Source organism: Protopterus annectens, chromosome 9.part0 (assembly GCF_019279795.1).
Source record: "Protopterus annectens isolate FY-2018-M chromosome 9.part0, PAN1.0, whole genome shotgun sequence".
NCBI lineage: Eukaryota > Metazoa > Chordata > Ceratodontiformes > Protopteridae > Protopterus > Protopterus annectens.
Genome location: NC_056743.1, coordinates 766,495,676 through 766,519,978, shown reverse-complemented (window position 1 = coordinate 766,519,978; position 24,303 = coordinate 766,495,676). Strand labels below are relative to the sequence as shown.

The 24,303-nt window shown below is 40.8% G+C and overlaps 1 protein-coding gene and 1 pseudogene across 2 annotated transcripts in view; one reads left to right on the top strand and one right to left on the bottom strand.

The window, feature by feature from the left end:
- TTC17 (tetratricopeptide repeat domain 17) overlaps positions 1–24,303 on the bottom strand; it is a 3,338,929-nt gene that overhangs the window by 3,136,074 nt on the left and 178,552 nt on the right. The gene's annotated exons all lie outside the window — the stretch shown is intronic.
- On the top strand, positions 20,646–20,745 carry LOC122812536 (annotated as a pseudogene).

The window sequence follows — 24,303 nt, the reverse complement described above, 5'->3', positions numbered from 1 at the left end:
TTTCTCCATTTACTGGAATATAGTCTCCTAGTGGAAGGTTTATGAGAAGACACAAGGATATGGAGTCACGGAGGGTGAGAAGTCGTGAAGCCTGACTAGGGATGGAACTGGAGCAGCCACGCTGTCAAATTGAGGGTGTGTAAGGAGGGATGAAGCAAACCTGACATGTGAGTCAACAGGTCTGGAGCTGGGTCCAGGATCCAAGGATCATCCAGAAGAGGCCCAAGGAAGGGGAACAAAACCTGATGAGGTCAGTAAGGAGCAACGAGGATAAGTTTGCTTCCCAGCCGTTTTGCTTTCTGAATAACCTTGGGAATGAGAGGAAAGGGAGGAAAAGCATACAGGAGACCCAGGGGCCAATCGTGAACAAGTGCATCTCTGTGGCTCCCGCAGAGGGGGGGATGAGGGAGAAGTAGCTGCTGCATTTGGCATTGACTGGACAGGCAAAGAGGTCGCAGCAAGGATGTCCCCATCTGCGGAAAACCTGTTCCGCGGTTTCCTGTTTGAGACCACTCGTGAGGCATAAGGATTGCCCTGCGGAGCCTGTCCTCTATCACGCTGGTTGTCCCTGTAATGTGCCTTGCCACCAGAAAATGCCGGGAAGCTTCTATCCCATTTCCAACCTCGCATGGCCTCTCAACAGAGTGGGTAAGATCTGGTTCCGCCCTGTTTGTTGATATACCACACTACCAACATGTCAGATTATATTGCAATAGTCCCCAGAGGCAGAATGTCATGGAGAGCTTGCAATGCCAGGAGCACCGCCCTCATCTCTAGAACACTGATATGCAGGAGAGCCTCGTGATCTTGCCATGTGCCTTGGACAGTCCTGTCGAGATAATGCCCCCCCTACCTTGTGAGGCATCTGTGGTCACAGTAGCAACGGGTTGGTGAGGAACAAATGAGGTGCCCGTGGTTAACTGATTGGGTAGTGTCCACCAAAGGAGGTCCTTCTTGGAAGATTCTGCCAGCAGAATGTGATGAGGTAATGGGAGGTGCTGAAAAGACCATTGGGACAACAGGAGCCACTGAAGAATTGTCATGTGTAGCCTGGCTAGTGGCACTAGTAATAGGGGTGGAAGCCATGGTCCCTAGAAGCTGCAGAATAGTCTTGGCTTTGACCTTGCATAAGGGGAGAAGATGCTGAATTTGAAGAACCAGATTCTGTGCCCTTTCGGCAGGAAGACGAGCCAACATGTCTACTGTGTCTATCTCTGCGCCTATAAAAATCACAGATTGAGAGGGCAATAAGGCAGATTTTTCCCAATTTACAGAAATTCCCAGCTGGGCACAAAGCTGAACAGTAGCGTCCCTGGTCTGAAGTAGATGCCTGGTGGGGGTGGTCAAGAGCCAGTCATCCAGATATGGAAACACCTGGAATCCTCAACATCCTGTCACTATTGCCATACATTTGGTGAACACCTGGGGGGGCTGTGGTGAGACCAAAGGGCAGAGCATGAAACTGGTAACGACTGGTTCCCAGCTGGAAGCGTAGATGACTCCTCAACCCCCTGTCCATTTTTGTGGTAGAAGGCGTCTTGTAAATCTATTGAGCACATCCAATTGTCTTTCCCTACCAACGGGAGTATAGAATGCAGTGTCACTATCCGGAACTTGTTCTTTACTGATTCGTTCAATCTGCTGAGGTCCAGAATAGGCCACCAGTCCCCTGTACGTTTTGGCACTAAAGAATCTGGAGTAAGTTCTGGATCCTATTTCGTCTGCTGGGATGGTTTGGATGACTGACAGCAACTTGTTGAACTCCACAGTTGCCTGATCCCTGTGACTGGGTGGAATGTCCAGGATCTTTTAGGAACAGGTGGAAGAGAAAAGGGCATGAAATAACCTCTGGTAATAATTCTTTGTACCCACGTCTTGAGTGATACCCAGCCAGGCTTCTGGATACAAAGAAATGTGACCCCTAACCGGCCCCAGAGAAGCACAGTTTGGCCCCACATCAGGAGTGCTGGTAAGGCCGGCCCTGAAAGGAATTGTGACCTCCCTGGTTTTGTGGATTGCCCCTACCTCTAGGGAGTCTACCATTTCCTCCTCCTCTGAAGAAGTCGTCACCCTGTCCATCCTGGAAAAACCTCTGGGACTTCTTGAACCACATTTTACTGCCCCTCTGACCCTTAGGGTATGGTCTAGAGGGAACAGTAAAACGTACTCCCACGGCAGAGTGTTTTTCCTTCTTGCTCGCACCAGGTGAGTGTGTCCTTTACCTTAGGTACAAACAAGGAGGAACTGTTAAAGGGGGTGTTGGTAAAGGTAGACTTGAACGGTTCTGCAAAGTTACACAAACGCATCCATGAATGATGCTTTAGGGAAATTCCTGAACCCGCTGCTCCTCTCGCTCCGTAGGCTGCATACGAAATAAGCCGCATGGAAGAGTTGATGACAGAGTTCAAGGTGGACAACTGGGCAGAAAACTTGTCAGGGACTCCCTCAGTACATGTACCTTGTAGAGAATATAACTCTTAAGGAGATCTCTCTGAAGCCTCATGAAGTGAGTAAGGTAGTTCAGTGATCTAAGGGTAAATGCAGTTGAACTAAAGATATGCTTCCCGTATCTGTCCACTGTTCGAGACTCCTTATTTGGCAGATGAACAGTAGTAGTTTCAGCTAGCTCCTTAGTGGCCGTCGCCACCACCATGGCATCTATGGGAACACCTTTAGACAAAAATCTCTCTCAGGAGGGGCAGAAAGAAACTTATTAGGTCTCCTGCGGACTGGCTCCACGGCATCAGGAGTATCCCACACCTTTCGACTAAGTAGCTCCATCAGTTCGTTGAAAGGTGGACACCCAAGAGGCTAAAGGTTGAGACTCAAAAGCCTTCAGGTACACTGACTCATCAGAAGGGGTAACAGTGGGCCAGCTGCACCTCTGCTTAAGGATTTCCAGGATTTCTAAGAAGGAGACATCACACGACGACTTGGGGAACCATTCTGACTCCTTGAGGTCAGTGGTCAGAGACTCATCCTGGGAGTCTACATGCTTCCTCTTACATGTTCTCTTCAGAACATTCCGGGGAGGTCTCGGAAGAGCAGTGGGCCACCAGCCAGTGGCTCCTGAGGCTGAGGGTCTCTGCTGTCCATGGAGAGAGTAGGAGCCGAGACAGAAGTTGGTGCTTTAGGGGGAAGAGTGTCTGGTACCTCTGGTAGGAGCTGACTATCGGGACAGCACACTCATCTCGAATGCCAACCTCTCTGGCTCCGAAAAACTCAAGACTACGAGGAGACTGAGGATGCCATCTGCTCCAGAGCCATCGACTCAGAGATAGACATAGGGTCCAATCTCACCCTAGCCAACGTGCAGAGAAGACGACTCGGAACCAAAGATCGGTTCTAAGCATCCCTGTCGGGGCCAACCAGGGAGCTTCGGCCCCTAGACACTACAGATGGCGCCGAAAGTGTCTGAGCAGAACTCTGCTCCGAAACAGCCACAGGGGGAGCTGGAACTGAAGGTACCACCAGTGGTACCAAACACTCCGGCTCCGAAAAAAAAAAGCATGGCTCGGGAGGAGGAATGATCTCAGAGGGCTGAACGGACCCAAGTGACTCCAGAACTGACTGGGTCAGAGCCAACAGCAATTTAGGCAAAGCAGATTACTTCAACAGTCTAAGCATTACCCTCTCCACATCTTCTTCCGATAAACTCCTGGAAGACCTGGATGACAAAGTAGGAGAGTGGAATCTGAGGTATCAGAGATTTTAATACAGCAGAGGCCAGTAGAGGCTCCATAGACCGACTCCATGAAATGGTCTCAGTGGTCAGCTCCAAAAGACTTTGAAATGACTCTGTAGTCACAGTAGTGCTCTCAATCAGCACTGAGATCTGTGGAGCTGAAGAGGCAGAAGACTTTACAGTTTTTGTGATTTTTAAGAGATGGCTCTGAGACACCAGCCAGTGCCATTCAGGGCCTCAGAGGACTTTTCTTCTAGATCTCTGGGATCTAAAACGGAAAAGGAAGAGCTAGCCAGACCTTCCTCAAAGGAAGGTTCAAGACCTTTTAGGATGAGCTTATTCTTATGTTCTTGCAGCACCCTAGGACTTAATGAGTGGCAAAATAAGCAGGTTTCCTGTAAATGGATGGCCCCTAGACAGTAAACGCAGTTACTGTGGCCATCCATGATGGACATTTTCTGTGAGCATTTAATACATTTCTTGGAGATGGCTTATGGTCCTTACTAACTTTGGACATTCTCATAAAAAGCACACACAAAGAAAAAAGGGGGGAGACTAGGTTCTCTAATTTAAACAGGCCTAGCCCTGCAGAAAGAGAAAGACACCACGAGGACTAGGTCCTCTAACTTAAACAGGCCTAGCCCGGGCAAGGAAGGGAGCAGAAAACTAGGTCTTCTAACTAAAACAGACCTAGTTAAGAGACAAAGGCGGGAAAGTCGCACAAACCAGAATACAGTGAAACTTACAATATATTAACTAAGGCAGTACAGTGTTCTGATACCACTAATAAGCTTATTACTAAAGCAACAAAACGGAACAGAACCTCGTTCTGTTAAGTACACCAACGATTTGCAAGCGGGAATCCGCCAAAATTTAGACTAAAACACACACACCAAACTAAGTGCAAAAGGCGCCTACAAATACCAAACTATGAATAACACTAACAGCACACAGAACAATCCGATCAGGCCAAAAGGCCAATTTAGCAAGAGTACACACAGAGAGCAAATGTAAAGGTAACTATTCTAAACTACGCTAACTATGCTAAATGACTATAATAGGTTAGACTAGAAATACAAAAAATGTTTTAAATAAATTCAAAAACTTAGCCAGAGCCAAAGAGAAGCACAACCGAACTCGTCGACGTGGTAAATGAGATCTGGGGATTGCACTGGTGCACCATGGGATACCTACCTAGCCATGAGCCAGCGAGAAGACTTCAGCTTGTAAATAGGCCGAGTCGGAGCAGAGGATTGGCTCTGATCCCATATGTAAGAATGAAGGTGAGATAAGACTACAGATCAATGTTTATGGTGACCCTCTCCTCACTAATATTCAAGATTCTACAAAATCCAAACCTGATGTGTTACAACAGAATAGCCAAATTTGCCACAAAAGCCAAATTCTCATCCCACCACTGTAACTCACTGAAACAATTAGGCTGGTTGGAACTCCCCCACCATCTCTCATTCACCCAGCTAACTACAGCACACAAGATAATCTACAGACCCACAGACTGTCCTGCTCTCTCCGCTCTACTTGCCAAATACCACCCCAGCAGGAAACTAAGATCTGAAAATCTACTTCTAAAAGTAGAAAAGCCCACCTTACCAGCTGGTCCACTGCTCTACTCCCTCACCGTCACCAAACTAGGGAACTCGCTTCCTCCTACAAGAAGCACAGGCACCACCACCTTCAAACAAACACTACAAAATCATCTCAACTCTTCCTGGCTATGTACCTGCTCTAGAACCTAACCTCTTCCCTAACCTCTTCCTTCTCCTTATAACTAAATTCCTATGCTTTTTACTACTAGCGACTGATGACACTTTCTCCATATTTATTTTTTTTTCATCACTTGTTGATATTGGCACAATAATGCTGATTAATTTCTCAGTTTTTATCACTCTGAATTCATCTGGCAACCAACTAAATTCCTGCTTTTATGTATATATTCTGTATGTTACTGTAATCAAACCAACTAAATTCCTGCTTTTATGTATATATTCTGTATGTTACTGTAATCAAACCAACTAAATTCCTGACATATGTATATATTCTGTATATATTGTTGTAACCACTATGTGCAACACAGTTTCTACTTCTGTACCAATTAATGTTTAATGTTTTTTCTGCATGTGTTCTTGTCAGCTTTTCTCCCTGTGCCTCTGCCACAAATGGGCTCTTTTAGGCCCAGTGTACTTTCCCAGTAAACAAACGTAATCAAACTCACTAACTAAATCAAACAATGTGGGCAAACTATAAATGATTTGTTTGAAGTTTTTGTGGGTAACTCATTGGTCATACCCTCTCTTTCAGGGATAGGTGTAGGTGACTTTAGAACACGCTAATACCAACAATAACAGGATAATAAAAGGGAGTAAAGAGTTGCACTAAACTGTTGTAATGTTTCAAAAATGTGAAAACTGTGGTACAAAATTATGACAATTTCCCCACTAGCTGAAATTTGGTCTTTTGTTGCAAAATTTGACACTGGGGTAACAGACATCAGGAATAAAAGAAGAAACTTATCAAAAAGAGGAGTGATTTGCTGGTTGAAGAGTATAGCTTGAAGTGTCTTACATCATTAGAGGATTCACCACTTCCTAATCCTAAAATATTGAGAGACTTAAAGTGAATATAGCTCAGCTAATGTTAGTAAACAGTGTTAGAAATTTTGACTAGAGAAAGTCTGGAGGAAAACCTTGCAAATTTTAATATTTCATATAACCGAAACTATACTTTACACGTACAGCACAGTTCAGCAGCCAAAATGTATCCAAAAAAGCAAAGCCAACACTCCATAAATCCTTGTTTGACTAAATGGATTTATTTAACAAAAGAATTATTTATCCTGCAACAGGATAAAAAAAAATCAGACCACTTTTAGGAACAACTTTTAAGATATGCCATGCTGATAGATTCCTACCCAAGGAGGCTTAATGCTGTAATTAAATCAAAAGGTGCTTCAACAAAGTATTAGTTTAAGGGTGTGCACACTTAAGCAACCAGTTTATTTACTTTTATTTTTTAGATTTTTCCCTTACCAGACTTTTTTTTTCAATTGAATTGTACAGGTTATAGGTCACATTAAAGGCGGGAAAAGTTTTTATATAATTTATTGTGGTCTCATTTTTTATAACACAAAAACCTGGCATTTTAAGAGGGGTGTTCATACTTTTTATTTCCACTGTATTCAATTAATTCAGATATTTAATATCTGACCTCCATACCAGCCAACAATCATCCAAATACTTGCACTGTATGTCAACAGCATTCAAAAATAAATTATGGCTGACATTGTCGACAGTATGTTCCTCGACAGCCCATGAAAAGGTCAGCATAAATGGGGGCAAAAGAAGCCCCCCACTGCTGTACCTTTAATTTGTAAACATTGCCCATTAAAATAAAAACATTTTGGTAAGAATGTATTCTGTTAAACCAAGCAAAAAGGTATTAAATCCAGGGGTATAATGAGATGTATAATTCAGCTAATATTCAAGTGCCATGAGGCCAACCCAATGTGGTATGTTAGTACATAAAGCTGACACATCCAATGTACAAGTGTCAGTCTTGCTCTAACTGCGTATGTTGTATGAGGTTTAGAAATTATGTGGTGTTCTGGATCGTGGAATGCACCTCGGTTGTAAATATTTAGTAAGAAACTATGACAGGGGTTCCATTAATGACCCAATACCTGACGCTACGCTTTCCACCTAACAGTCTGAGACCCTGCTCAACAGTACTTTTATAGGTTACCCAAGATCCACAATGATTTTACCCATATGCCAGGGAGGCTCCTGGCATACGAGTAAAATCTTTGTGGATCTTGGGTAACATATAAAAGTATTGTTAAGCAGGGTCTCAGACTGTTAGGTGGAAAGCCACCTCTCTAGTAGGAATACCCTCATAGACAACCAATTCTAAAAATTTACCCAGGTTTGCCTTAAATATTAAAGTCGGATCCAACACCATCTGTTGATAAAAACAGTGATCCAAAAGTTGTTTATTGGCCTCCGCCAAACACATAACTCAGTCCAAAACAACCCCACCTCCCTTATAGACTGTATTAATTACTACCTTTCTATTGTTTTTTAATTTAAGACATCTTGTTGTTCAACAATGAGATGCCTTTGTTGCTTTGTAAGCTCTCTGCGAACCATGGCTTTTGCCGTAGCCAGCAACTGCGTAAATGTCAGGAAAATCCTACTAAGACAGCTGAACTTTATTTGGGGTTAATCAGAGCCTCTTCAATTGATGGCAGGTGTGTACCCAAGACGACTGAAAGCTGTAATTAAATCAAAATGTGCTTCAACAAAGTATTAGTTTAAGGGTGTGGACACTTATGCAGCCAACTTATTGTACATTTATTTTTTTATATTTTTTCCCCTAAGATTAGTTTGTTTTTCAATTGAATTGTACAGGTTATAGGTCACATTAAAGATGGGAAATGTTTTGAAATTATTTATTGTGGTGTCATTTTGTTTTCATCACAAAACCTGGCGTTTTAACGGGGGGGGGGGGGTGTACACTATATCCACTGTATTTTTTGTTAGGGGGCATAAAGTTGGATTTTCTAAATCAGAATGCATTTTCTTGAGCACCTGTGGGCGTGTCATTATGAAACAGTTTAATATTAAGCTATCTACAAAGAGAGCATCTTGAGCAAAAACATCTTCAGTAACAAAACAGCTCGGTACACAGTTTAGCCCTTTATTCAATAGACATGTCTCAGTATTAGGTAATTGTACCAAGGAGACATTATGTATTAGAATCTAAGTGGGAGCTAGAAGGTGTAAAGTCTCTAAGGTTATTTCTCTTGTGCTTGTGGCCAAGCCAGTCTTCTGGCCCCAAAGGGTTACCAATATTTATTTTCTTGGCTGCTGGGGAAACTTGTACATTCTCAGAATCCGTATCTATGGCTGAAGATTCCTCACCTAAGTTTCAATTAAATTAACATTTTTGTAAGTATACACTTTTTCCTTTTTCTTTTACCCTGTATATTTCCAGATTCATTGCTAATAAATTTGACATGTTTTGGTTGACTGGTTTGCTACTGGAATAATCATAAATTCCTACTAAATTTTCTGATCTTACACTCAAGTTCTTTTTCCACTTCAAATAAATCTTTACTTTATGAAAATCTATAAATGAATCAAGCTTCAAGTCTTTTGGCTTCATCACACATTTTGGAAACTTCTATGACTGACTTGGCTATACTGCATTCATAAAAAGCAGTCAAGATATTAACAAAAGACATGGATGGTGCTTGTTCCCTTAAGATGTCATCTTGTTCAACAAGAGGGTCTAGATATACACAAAGGACTCATGGGGTTAGGCCCTTGGCATTACATGCCTTAAATTAAAATGTCACACATTATGCTTTACCTAAACAGCTTATTGTATATTAGCTTCAAATAATTTTCTAGGGCTCCTAGCTTTAACTATAATTTTTTTTGGCCTTTATTGATTAGATGTATGGGACATAAAAATATTGTAGAACCTGAAGGCTTCATGCATGCGAGGGCACCAAAATAGTCATTTCACACATCGGGACATATCGATGTAGTTTATTCACGTTTTTTTTTCTCATCACAACTTTGACTGTTTCTTCCTTCTGTTTGCAATTATTCTGTCTGCCATGCCTCATCCTGTTATTCCTTTTCCCAGTTCTATTCCATCAAAATGAAATTTGTATTGTAATGGAAGTGGCTTAACACACATATGATGCATTCTTAATTTGTATTGCTTAACTATTTTTTTGCTGATTATACTAGTTAACTGTTTACTATGATTATTTGTAATACATTATCTCTGCTTTTCTAGAGCATGTTTCCCAAGACTCTACTGAAAATGGAGTTTCCCAACTGGCCTATTCTAGTTAATAAAAAATACTAAAAAAAAATAAAGGCTACTATCATTTCTTCTTCTGTCTCTGCAAATATGAATGGTACTATACTGCAGTCAGCCTTCCAATTTTATTCAGGATCTCATTCTCGGTTTTTGTATTATGCTAATCTAACGTCGGGTGGCACAATGCCAGGGCACTTCTATGGGCTAGGCTTGTAAAGGCCCCAGGGCCATTAGCCTAGTACACACCTATGAGCCTAAGATTAGATCTCAAGTCTCACTGTAAAAAATTTCTCAAAAGCTAACTTCACACTTCTCAAGACTGAGGTGGAATCCTTCAAACCTCCCGGGCCAGAGGATAATACTGCCCAATCTGCAGAATCCTTTACAATTGCATTCTATGAGCACCTGCAGGAATGCATGGATCGTGCTATCCCAAATAAAACCAAGACTCACTCCTCCAAAAACGGGAGACCTGTCTGGTGGACCCTGGCTATAAATAAGCTATACAACAGGAGGAGGAAGCTACTACATGACAGAGCAATATCCCAAAAAGGGAAGGCATCTCCGATCAGTATTAGCAAGAAACTACGATCCCTCAAAATCATCAAAGGCCAGCTTCGAAAGAAAAATTGCCCTAGACACTAAAGATAATCACAAGGCCTTCTTTAGTTATGTCAGGAATATGGGTGGAAATTCCCAGATATGCTCTTAACTGATGCATAATGGTACAAAATATACCTAACTTACAGACATAGCCAACATCCTGGCAGACAGATTCAGTGCAAACTCCCCCCCCCCCCAAAGGAGCAAATGCCTATCCCAACTGAATGTAGCCTCCCTGACATCACAGATGCACAGGTGAAAGCTGCCCTCTCCAAAGCAAAAAACACAGCATCTATGGGACCGGACGGTGTCTCAGGCTGCGTCTTACATGAACTCCAAGAAGAACTGAACTCTCACATTAAGTCACTGTTCAAACTTAGCCTTACTACAGGATATGTACTCAAAGAATGACGTACAGCTACAGTGGTCCCACTCCACAAAGGTGGCGCCACAACAGACCCTGGGAACTATCGCCCCATAAGCCTGACTAGTCTGATCTATAAAGCTATGGAGAATATTATCATGGAACTCAAACAATGACATTGGGAACCTCCAGACACTGGACCCTACCCAATTCGGCTTTAAGGGCAGATCTTGCCTCTTAAACCTAGTTGATTTCTTTGAAACAGTTACCAAAGCCACAGATGAGGGCAAGGTAGTCCACACAGCCTACCTGGACCTCGCAAAAGCCTTCAACACAATACCCCACTCGGGCATCATAAATAAGCTTACCAGCTTAAATATCAACCCCTATGTCACAAGATGGGTTGCAAACTGGCTCAGGGATAGAACTCACATGGTCAGAATTGCAGGTGCCACGTCCGAATCCAAACCATTTACAAGTGGCGTCCCACAAGGCTCAGATCTGGGACCTTTCTTGTTCAGTATATACTACTCTGAGGTACAGGCTAACACGGGGGGACTTATAGCTGACAAAGTTCGCAGATGACTGCAAACTGGGAGCCATAATAGACTCTCCAGCTGACACAAGCATCCTCCAAAAGGGTCTCACGGAGACGGATGCTTGGTGCCAGAGCCACGGCCTCAAGCTAAATGCTAAAAAGCGCATGGTCATCCCCTTTGGGGATAACAAAATGCCCACAAATTACCACATAGGTGGTAATCCATTAAGTACGGAAGTAATTAGGGATTTGGGGACCCACATAGATAGTAATCACTCCTTTGATAATCACGTTGCCAAAGTGGTTAGAAGGACATTCTATATAGCCCACCTTATCACGAAAGGGTTCGCATCTAGATCAAGAGAGGTCATTGTGCCTCTCTACTCATCAGGCCCATAATTGAATACAATGCCCCTTTTGGGATGTTCCTTACCAGACACCTGCAGCAACTGGAGAGACCACAAAAGTACCTCACCAAGAGGATCATGGGCCACAAACAGAGGTCCTATGCAGCTCGACTAAAGAAACTCCAGCACTACTCAGTTGCTTACCGCCTACTCAGAGGCGATCTATGCCTGACATACAAAGCCATATCTAACCCAGAATTAATGGACATGCTCCACCTCAAAAAATCCAAATCCCTTAGAGCTACACACTCCAGGGACTTAAACCTCAGCACAAAAATAAATAGGACATGCTGGAGGGACAGATTCATTTCCCAGAGGCTCCCCTCATTCTGGAATAGAATCCCAATTCATGTTAGACATAGCCCCTCGCTGACCCTCCAAGCAAAATCTGGACGCGTGGATGGAAAATCGCAAATTCACCCCTGGGATCTCTTGTGTGTCCCTGCTTGACAGAGGCACAGTAAACTAATCTTAAAGGGTTACCCTCTGTGACCTACTATAAAGAGGCACAGTAGGCTAGGCTAATCTAATAGGGAGGCAAAAGCCAAATACACTCTGGCTAGGCTTATAAATGCCCTAGGGCAGATAGCCTAGTATCTACCTATGAACCCAAGTCTTTTACTGCATTAGTTAACTTAATTTATCATTGCACAAGACATTTATATCCTTGCCTTTATCCATATTTGTTCCCTTTTCTGATGTTTCCACAAAAACCTGAATATCATCCTTACCTGATGACAAACCATTCAGAAGTTCCATCAAATCCATATTGTACAACTATACGGTAAAATAACTACACAAAATGTAAATGCACTGTATGGTACAAATGTTGATAAATACCAAATGAAAACTACAACCAGAGCAGTACAAATTATTAACTATTTAACTTAAACTGTTGTAAGACTGTTGTTTAGTCTAAAATTCAATCTTTAGAAGTGCATGAAAATAAGCATGCACCTTTATAAACTTACAACCACAACAAAAGATGTTACCATGTGGTGTAAAACAAGTTTGATCCCACTCCCCTGTTATGCAAACCGCATTGAAAACGTATTCAAAATTTATTTATAAATATAGTCACACACTGAAGAGACTTGTGGGTCATACAATTGTTTTCATTACGAAAAAACATATTTGGCAGCCTGAAATAACCACCTTATTCCAATTCAAAAATAATGCCCATATATAGATGTAGTAACAGTTGTATAAAAAAAATCACATTATACCATACAGTCAAAAAAACAATAGTCTCACCATATAAAACGGCACACAGCACAAGAAAAATCATGCCTGGTGTATCAGAAACTTAAATGTTCTCAAATTACCCCAAATAGTGTTAAAATATGCCAAACTAGAGTATATTACATTGTCCTGAACAGCTAATGGATTACAGTAATATGCACAGTTTTACTGATGTACCAAGTCTTCCCCTGTGAAGGAATGTTGAAATAATCCACCATAGAGCTACGAACTTCCAAAAAGAATTTTACTTAAGCCAAGAAGTCTTTCATAATGAAACCATAACCATGCTGGTTCATCCACTCAGTAAATCGTTGTCGAGTGCACCTTAATCAGTACCTTTGGGGCCAATAGAAAGAATAAATTGCAATGTTGTAAGTCCACAATATCGATGACCATGGCAAATTATTGTAGATACAAAAGAACCATAGTGACAATACGTCCACTAAAAACTGAGTTAACAAGGGCTAGGACCAACAATGGAGAGAAAAGACGAAAACTAAAAAAACTCCACACATACCATGGCCATAAAGTATCCAAAATCCGAAAAAAAAAGCAAAGCCAGCACTCACCACAGTATTCGGCTAAATGGATTTATTTAAACTAAAGATATTTATCTGTAATAGCAGGATAAAAAAATCAGACCGGTTTTAGCAACAATTGCTTTCATCAGTGAATCTATTTAGCAAAAATAAACCCCAAACTTCAATACTCTACATGTACACACTCAGAAAAGCCTGGAAAAAACATCTTTCTTCAAATGGTAGTCCATCATATATAACACTTGTTCTGACATTAGTAATTCTATTAATGGCCAAAATGAAGGATGACAAGAGATCTCACATGTAAGAAAGCTTACAAGAGCAGCTCTGGGAAGGATAATTAGCAAAGACAAAGCGCACTGAAGACCCTGGTTTTATTTCTGTAACAGACAGAAGTGGATAAGAAAGTTATTCTGAACTTCTGGTAATTGGAGACTCCCAAGTAAAATGCATTACTAATCAAATAAATTCACTGAATTAAGAGTAAATTAGTTTCCCCTTTACAAAGGTTGAAGTTAATTGATTAGAGTTAGTAAGGTTAACTAGGGATAAACAGACCTATACCAAACTTATTTTGCAATGGGGTACTATATGATTTAAAGTATACATTATACAATATGAATTTCTAAAACTTTAACCTAAGCATTCTGAAACTTTAATCTAGAGTCTGCATTACGTGAAATCCTTCCTAATTTGTGCTGGCCAGATTACCGGTGGTCGAAATTAAAATTTAACAACTGGATAAAACAACTTTGTCTACGATATTAAAGTAAAACTTTGGGAAAGCTATGCCTATAATATGAAAAGGTTTAAGAAATTTAGTTCATCTTAACTGCTTTGCATCTAAGGTTCTGTCAGACTTGTTTAGGAAGTGTGCTGAAGTTTGTTTAGAGACTCACATGAGCAAAAACATTTTTATAAATAGAAACAGAAAATGCATCAGATCTTAAAATGTTTCTATTGCAATCCCCACAGCTAAGGGAATAGAGGAGTCAAAATTCATTGCACTTTGAGAGATGCGAGTATATTGCCATTACTCAAACATGGAATTCATTTATCTTACAAATACCAGGAAGTAATAAATCTGAATGCTTAAAAATAAGCAAAAGTACAGACATCACTTTATGGGATAGAAATTAAATTTCTTGAAAACGTGTAATGACTACAACTAAGCTTGAGTATATAATACTTAAAGCTTATGGAATATTGTTGCACGATCCTATAACACTGATACTTGATTGTATACATACAAGGGATTTAAATACTCAAATATGAATTTAGATTATAGAAATATGGTACTACTAGGTGACTTATCCTACCATTAACTAGCAAAAAATGGAGGAAGACATGACAGATTTTGAGATTTTCATAAGATTTTGAGATTTTCAAGTATCATTATTAGAGAACTGACTTTGGAACCGACTCGAGGTAATATCAGACTTGTTAGGTACAGACCATACAACTTTAATTGAAAATACCTGAATTTCTCCTCCTCTTGGATTATCTTATTAGCCCTCATTTGAATCAGTTAAGGGTAAACAGGAAGTACGAACCAAACATTATAATTACGGTCTGATTACCAGTTAAAGAAAAATTTGCTATCTTTGGATTGGGTACAGATGACAGTCAGTGGGAGTTATAACATGGAACCTCTAAACAGTAGTTGGGAAAATTTGCTATAGAAAAGTAAATAGCAAAAATAAAATCTCAGTATGGCGGAATTATAAACTGAACACATTTAAGAAAAAGCAAGCTTCTTGCTTTTGTCATCAAATTACCAAGTTTAATAAAAATGAGGTTGAAAAGCAAGAACTACTGGCAAGTACAAGAAATGAAAAACTAAAATATGAAAATTTGACAAATGATCACAAACATCAAAACATTTTATGAATATAATATTCTGTAGATGGGTTAATGATTAGTGACAGTGAAATGATAGCCAATAAATTTAATGAGCATTTTAATGGTTTTGGCATCAATAGCAGTGATTGTTCTCAGTTTAAGAACCAACTGTATGACAAAATGTCTTAACATTACTAAAGAGGTGTTAAGAGCTTTAAACAAAATTAAATCTGACACATGAAGTGGACCATTGGAATTTTACTGGTTAATATAAAAGATTTACTGACTATATCAACTAAGACATTTAATTCTATGATGGATACTTAAGATCTTGGAAGGAATAAGTTACTCCAAATTTTAATATCTGGAAATAATGGAACAAATCATCCAGCGAGTCCAACACTTATTATGCAATTTGAGAGATATAGTAATGAAATTATACTTAAAGAAAATAATCTTGCACTGATTGATTACATGTCTAGGGCTATGGAGCCAGAAGTTAATACAGGCACAATACATTTGGATTTAACCAAAGCTTTTAACTTATCATTCTATGCTATTGACATGAGACTGAGACAATACAAGGTTAACCAACATTTATGCTGGCCAATAGGCAAAACCCAAACAGTAGTGGTTCAAGGAAAAAAATTAGATCCAGCACTGGTGAGATCAGATGTTCCTCGGGGATCTGTGCTCAGGCCTTTGTTCATAGGTGTGTACTAGGCTAATAACCATTGAGTCTTTACAAGCCTAGCCCACAGAATTACCCTGGCATTGTGCCACCCGACCTTAGTTCCCAGTGACTGTTGAGTAGAGCCACTGGAGTGATCCCTGGAGTGAATTTTCTATTTCCCATTCACTCAAGAGGGCCAGTGAGGTGCTCTCAGCTTGACATGTATGGGAAGTCCATTCCATAGCATGGGTAGTCTCTGGGTTATGGACCTGGCCCTCTAGCTTGTTCAGTTGATTGTGGTAATGAGGTGGAGGTCTTTGGAGCATGTAGTGCGGAGGGACTGGGATTTCTTTAGATGTAGCATTTCCAACAGAGCTGGGTCAGACATTGCTTTTAAGTCAAGCAGAGATAGCCTCTAAGTAGGAGAAATGAGACAGAGAATAGCTGGAGTTTTTTGAGTCTGTCCATACAGGATAAGCGTTTAAGGCCTAGGACCCTCTGTGAGGTACTTCTGTGGCCTCTCCAGTTGTTGCAGGTGTCTAGTGAGGTACATGCCAAATGGGGCATTGTACTCTAAGACTGGCCTAATGAGGGAAGAGTAGAGGGAGACAATGACCTCTTTCGTCCTGGATGCAAAGCCCTTTGTAATGAGATGTGCCACATAGGACCTTCTGACCACAGTGGCAATGTGGTGGTCAAAAGGGGTTGCTGCCAACCTGTGTTCCGAGATCTCTTATGACACCTTCTGTGTTCAGTTGACTACCATCGATGTGGTAATTCATGGGAACCAGGTTCTTCCCAAAGGGGATGACCACATCTTTTGGCATTGAGCTTAAAGGGACACTATATAAAGTGAAATTTCAGCTACCTGCCTCGGACAGAGATCTAAACATTGCCAATTGCCCTCCCACTTTGTGACATCACTTTTGATGCACTGGACAAGCCTACCCACGTTATCAGGTTTTTTAAAAAGTTTTCTTTATTCCCTGTCCCAGGTATGTTTTTGTCCGGTAGAATAAAAACTTCTGCTATGTGGTTCCGTGCAGGATTGCAATCACTGTTATATCCTGCATAGCGTCTTTTCCAGACTGAAAGTAACACTTTTAATTATTTATAAATGTAATGTAATTTTAGTTGTTTAAAATCTGTGCTGTTGCAGTACGTGTATACTTTAGAAAGGGCAACGGGCAAGAGAGGGAGATGCCATTGGAATATAATGCAATTTTGGCGGGCAGATGTTACTGATGTTGTGTTTAACTGAACTATTAACTTAAAAATAGTTATCTTCACTTCAAAACTACTTTCCCGCTCATTTAATTTTACAAAGTGGTAAGGTGTAGTCATTACATACTAGAATTTACAGTCTGTGACGATGTCTAAATGCCGCTTTGTAAGTAGCAGTATATAATGAAATAACTGAACTTGCAGTTACAATTGCAATAATTTTTTAAACATTTTGTGCATAGTAAATCTAGTAGCTCTTTGCAGCTTGCTCAGACAGTAAGGATAATTTTTCACCACTGTTATATTGATCACCAAGTTTTGTAATTCATTGATTTTACTCCAGGGAATAACGATTTCTGCAACATGCCAGTATATGCCCCCTCTTGATTTTGCATGTGTTCTTTGCTATCATATTCTGCAAAAGTAAGTAAGAGAATGCTGGATTACCAGTCCCATCCAGGGAAAAATAAAAGTAATATCATTTTGCTGCTGTTGTGTATTTTTTTTCCATTCTGCAAACTGCTTTGTAAGGTGTAATACTCTGGTCAGTGATAAGGAGCAGAAAGTACTGCCTCCGTTGGTGCTCTCTGCCTACATGCTATATTCCTCAGATCTAGTCATTTTGTTTTTTTTTTTTTTAAGTTGCTTTGGCTATCGTCAGTGAAGAATATGTTGTGCATAAGTTAAAAAAAAAAAAAAAGTTATGTTAACCCCGGACATGGTCTCCACAAATGCAATAATACAGTTAAATTCAATAGTAATTGTTTTAAGCTCATCTTTTCTTGATTGGCTATTTCCACTAGGTGAGTTTTTTATTTTTTCAGGAGAGAATGACATTTATCCAGTTTGTCACAGGTTAACTTCCCCTACCTTTTTTGATACGTGCCATGGGATATTTTATATCCACCTGATGCAACCAACTCAAGCAGGTATGGCCTTAGTCTAACATGTCATCTGAAGGATGGCACATTCAAGAGTGCACCCGCACTAGTGCTGCATTGCATGGCGTGGGACTAGATCCCACAGCCTTCTGGTCTTCCTTCCAGAACCAAAGGTGTAGATGCTACTTCCTGTGCGACTGACCACTTGTATTCATCGTGACTAAATGCACCAACTCTTTTCTTCAGATTTACTTTCCATGAATTAGCTGCTTGCAATAATATATACTAGAGTTAAAAAAAAAAAAAAAAAATCATACAAAACACACTGTTCTTGGGCAGCCCTCATGATATCAGTTTGAAAGAGAGCCATTCATGCATCCATCAGCATGAATCACTTAACTGAATGAATGACCCTACCTACTGGCTTTTGTCCTTGAATCACACATCTGAGGCCGTAATTGTTTTGGATGTATGCATGACTGTGCATCTCTTTACTGATATGTGCTAGCAGTAACCCTGCCCAAACACCAGCCATATGCATTACTTTAGAAAAAAACATTTCTTCAGGATAATACTATACAAGGCACTTGGACACATAAGGACATACACAACACTAAAAATTTTCCCCTTGCACAGCCCTTATTCTAACCCTAACCAGCAAGCACGCACATACACACACCAACCCCCAAAACTAACCCATTTAACTACATAAAACACATTTGTAGCTGCTTCCCACTTAAAATCACACATATAAACTATCCCTTAGCTAGTAACACTAACCAGCAAACACATTCCTACCCCAAAACCAATCCACTTGCCTGTTTTGGAAAAAAAGATAACTTCTCAGCAACACTCACATTTGGAAAACTGCATGTTCCATAAAAACACTAAGCAATTCACTTGGTCAAGCAAAGAACATTTGCCCATGTGAACTGCAAACATGTATAGGCACCCTTTTGTATCTGGTAGACAATGCTAATAGACTGGAAATGTGCAGCAGTGGACTGTCGTGCTCGCGGTTTGCTTAACCATGGTTTCGGCCGAAACCGCGGACCGCGAGTGTCGGTCTTTTTCTTTGCGTTTTTTAACAATTTGGGTAGTCGGAGGATCCGACGGCATAATGTACGCAAAATCAGAGCCGAAAAACTGTTCAGCAAACTCCGACCGACGTCTAAGCATTCGTCGGTTGAAAGAAGCACAGGCCGAACAGGCTGCTACGTCGTGGTCTGGGCCTAAACAAGGCAAACAGTAAGAGTGGAAATCTTTATGAGGTATTTGTTTCCCACAAGTTAAACAGTTATTGACTTTTTCTGACATCGGCTGAGGCAAGAAAGAGTCCCCAACGGGGTACTTGGCTTTTAGAAGTCTTCGAAGGAGTATTCGGTAGTAGTAATCTCTGGATCTGACCGACCGGCACTTGCTAACAGCTTCTGCTTCGGGCGCCACGCGGCAAGAAAGACTGGGGAAAATGGCGTCGGCTGATGCTTTTATACCCGAAGACCAGCAGAGATGACGTCGGGTGAAGTGCGACATCAGCGGCCGGACCCGGACTTTGGAATCCGGCCGACCGAAGGGCTGCCTGACGACAGGACAACCCAGTTGTTATGACTGCAGATGCATCCATGAAGGACATCCAATCCACTTGCCTGTTTTGGAAAAAAAGATAACTTCTCAGCAACACTCACATTTGGGAAACTGCATGTTCCATAAAAACACTAAGCAATTCACTTGGTCAAGCAAAGAACATTTGCCCATGTGAACTGCAAACATGTATAGGCACCCTTTTGTATCTGGTAGACAACGCTAATAGACTGGAAATGTGCAGCAGTGGACTGTCGTGCTACCAATCATCCAGACAGATCTTCATCTTCTACATTACAGAGCTTTATTTCATTTAATTTCACATTTAACTGGGTTAGTCCAACTGCGTTTGCAAACAAACCCATTTTCAGTGGAGACCAGAGGGGAAAAACCCCAGAAAACATAAGTAAAGATAAAGTGACAATATACAAATAACAATCACAATACAAAATTGTAAAACAGAAAAGGTTATTAACTATTTGCATTGCATTGATAGTAAGCAACCCATTTTCAGTGGAGACCCAAGGGAAAGCACCTCAAGCAAACATAAGCAAAGATAAATATACAGGACAAAAAAAATAAGTGCAAATACGAAATTAGAGAGAAAAACAAAAGAAAAAAATCATGAACATTAAGAGCTGCACTGATAGAGGTCTAAAATTTAATGCATACGAGTGTAAAAATAAAAGGATAATAGTTCAAAAAAAGGACATTGTCTAGACATTGATAGGAAGTGGGGGGAGAATATCGTGGGGAATGGGAGGGGGGAGGAGGAGGGGGCTATAGTCATGCTATAGTAGTAAAGCTTAGGGTTTAGGAGGTTAGTTTAAGCAGAATATCCATTATACAACAAACACTGTAGCTTAGTTTAAGCAGAAGTTAGATATGTAACTAAACACCATTTTGTGTTACTAAATTTAGCAAAGTGAGCCCTTCCACTATATGGCTTTGGAACCATTTCATTTTTTAAAGTTTTGTGACTTGCGCAAAAGTTGTTCATCCAAATTTATAGCTATGTAACCACAAAAAAAAAAACTCACACAAACACGTGTATTATACATAACAGAGACATACATTTTAGAACTGGGGGGGTTAGCATAATGGTTAAGGTGTTTACTTCACAGGCAAGAGGTACATGGTTCGATCCTTACAAAGGAAAATTAGGTAGACTTAAAAATGGTGCTACAATGGCAGCTTGCCAATAATTGTTATTGTGCTTTCTTTGGCAGCACATGAACTAAAATGAGAAAGAGAATATTAGCATGGCCCAGAGCAAGGATGGCATGCAAATTCAATAAGCATTCCATGTTTTGGCTTCCCATCTATGTGTAACAGAGTTCCTCCTTAACCCACTTCTAAGTTTAACTTTGACAAATAATTGTGGAACAGGAAATTCACCCCTAGTTTGGCATCTATTTCTCTAATGGATACAGGCAACCTGTAAATGGTTAATCTTCCTGGCCCCTTACTTGTAAATGTTTCATCTCATAAGCCCCTGCATACACTTATGAAGGTTACCAGCAATTGACCGAGATTTGGGATGCAATGCTAGGCTTGAAAAGGCTGTTGTGGTCATTAGCCTAGTACATACCAATGAACCTACATGCATACACAGACAGATATATGTGTGTGTGTGTGTTTATCACTTGTTTATCTTATTAGTATCATTAGGCCAGTGAACTACTTTTGTGTGCGACTCAAGGTTTCATTCATACTGACTAGTATAAATTTGGCCAGAGCAGCTGTGGAAATCCCCTACACTTTTGAGTAAGCCCAATGGGGTCTTTTACATCTACCAGTACAGCAACTGACTCAGGCAGATGAGATCTTGACTTACTATCTCATCCACAGCATGACACACTCAGAACTGCATCACCCCCTTTACCTTACGCTACACAGATGTCAGGAATGTAAAATCAATCCAAGCACCTGTATTAGAAGTAGAACCCACTGCTTTCTCATCTGCCAGGATCAAAGATGAATACGTTGCCTGTTGAGCTACTGACACAGGCACCTAATATGCATATATATTATATATTGAATATACACACTCTTACTCACCATATATCTCTCTCTCTCACTATGTATACATATCTATATTTATATCTATAAATATATGTATGCATACATACACAGATATATATAGATATACATGCAGAGATAAATATAAAATCAACCCCATTTTCCAATTTACTACATGGGGTTGGAGCATTCAACTGTAAGCACCTCTTTCAATTCAATGCCACTGACTTTGACAGTCACAGCTGATTGTCACAATCAATATCTTTGCTGAAAGTCTATTTCCTTTTGCTTTCTCCTTGAATCTGTAAATCTTCTTCACTAAATCATTTCTGTCTTCTTGCCCATATATTTGAACCACTGTAATTTATCTTTACCTTCTCTGCAATTCAAGCTATTTTTAACTTCTGCTCCGATTTTCTCATTTCTCTCCGTCCTATTTTGACTTCTGCTCTGATGCTCTTTTTCTCTGTCCCATAGTTTGCACAACACTACCCATCCTAGGCACTTCATCCTCATCTCCTCTACCTTCAACTGCTCTGTCTTCACTCTACAAGTTTCAATACCGTTCAGAAGCAACAGTTACACCACTATTTTGTGCACCATATTTTCAGCTTCTTGGTCATTGTTTTATCACATGACTCTTGACAATTTGTACAATTTGGCAGCAGCCCCTCTAATTCTAGCTTTGACTGTCTCAGACATCCCTTCTCCTCGGCCACCTCTCCCAGATACTTGACTCTGCTAGCCTGTTCCAAATTTCCCCTTGTATCTCAATTTCTATCTCAGTTTTCAGCTTCTTCTCATTTCACCATTTGCTACCATGTTAATTGTCTTGACTGTACTCACTTTCATTCCCTAAGCCTAGAGTTTTGCATTTCAATCATTTGCTAAAGTTTGTTTTCAGAGTGTAAGTAATGCCACATCTGCATACACAGGCATTTTTCTTGAGCTGTCCCCTCCAACCTGTTTACAAATATTGTCTGAACAGTATGAACAGCAGTGGGCTCAGAGATGACCACTGCTACACACCCACTCTCACTGGGAACCCCTATCACACTGTCTGGAAACCACTTTTATATACTCACAGGGCAAGGGAAGGGTAGTAGAAACAGTTGCACTTGAATTGGACTAGGGAGGAGCTCTGCTTCACATGGATGAGAAGCCTGTTCCAGAGAAGGGTTAGTCTCAGAGATGCATACCTGTCTCTACAGCATGACCTATTCATATCACAGGCAGTGTAAGTCTTTAAAATAGGTAATACTGGTCCTGTTTGCTTTGCGGATATGCAGGAGGTCCATCAGAGTGGGCATTGTACGTTAGGCATAGATATCCCCTCAACAGCCTGTATGAGACAGACTAGAAAGATAGGGTCTTGAGGCAGTCTGCATAGGACATGTTACTTATGCCCTATATTCTTTTAGTGAGGAACCTCTGGTTGTTCCAGTTAGCACTGCCTGGTTAGGTACATACCAAAGTGGACATTGCACTCAATGATGCATCTGATTAATGCCAAATACAGTGAAACAATGACTTCCTTGGACCTAGATGTCATATCTTTTTTTTTTATAAGTTACACAACATAGAATGACTTCCTCACTACTGTAAACCTGTGATGGTCAATGACTACTCTCTATGTACGTTCTCAAGTCCCCAAGTACTGGGTCAACCCTTAGGGGTATGTTGTCAATTTGATAGTTATTAGGAGTGAATGACTTCCCAAGGGATACTATTATCCATTTCTTGGCATTTAGATTTAGTCCATGGCTCTGGCACTTGTATGTCTGTATCAGCCCTTCCTGGAAAACATTTGTGACAGTGGTTGATTCAGTGATAGCACATAATTTGCAATCATCTGCAAATTTAGTCAGCCAGAGGCCATGACTTCAGAGAAATCAGTGCTCAAAAGGCATGGCCTTGGGACCGATCCCTAAAGGGCTTCACTTGTGACTGCCACTTTGTAGAGGTGGACCCCCACCATTTCTAACTTCCTGGGTCCGTCTGTGAGCCAGCTGGCTGTCCACAGGGTAACATAAGGGTTTATACCGAACTTAAGTTTGTCAATAATGCCCAAGTGGGGGGTTGTGTTAAATGCCTTGACCCAGGTCAAGGTATGTAGTGGAAGCCATTTTGCCCTCATCCATTGCTTCAGTGACCTTCTCAAAAACATCTACCAGGATGAGTAGACATGACCTGTTCTTGATGAAACTAGACTGGGCAAGGTCCAGTGTCTGAACGTGTGTGTCATTATTGATCATTTCCATATTTATTTCCATGGCTTTGCATGCGAGACTTGCGGGTCTGTAGTTCCCAGGATGTGTAGATGGTCCATCTTTGTGGAGAGGGACGACTGCTGCTGTTCTCCAGCAAGAAGGGTGCTTTTCCATTGTTGGGTCCTTGTTATTGTTTTCTTGGACAACAACTTTTTGCATTTATTGTAGAGTTTGTTGATGCTGGAAGTCCACCATGGCAGCTTGATTTTACTTGGGGCACTGGCTTTGATTCTGGCTGGTACAGCAGAGTTCACACCCTTATGCAAGTGATTGTACAGGGCTTCGGTGTAGTTACCACTTTCAGCAAGGGGGGGGGGCTTGGAATGCATTTATACCTCCACCTAGGAGGACAAAGTTTGCCTTGAAGGTTTTTAGTTCGATTTCAGTTTGTAAGTTCTGTTAGTGTCAGTTTGAAGGTGACTGATTTGTGGTCAGTTTTAACTAATGAGGGGTCAGCAGTTGCAGCAGTGTACCTGTTTGGCATGTTGGTGAGAACCAGATCTAGAATGTTTGTTCCTCTTGGCGAGGTATGAACAATTTGCTCAAGGGCATTTGAATTCACTAAGTCAAGGAACTTGT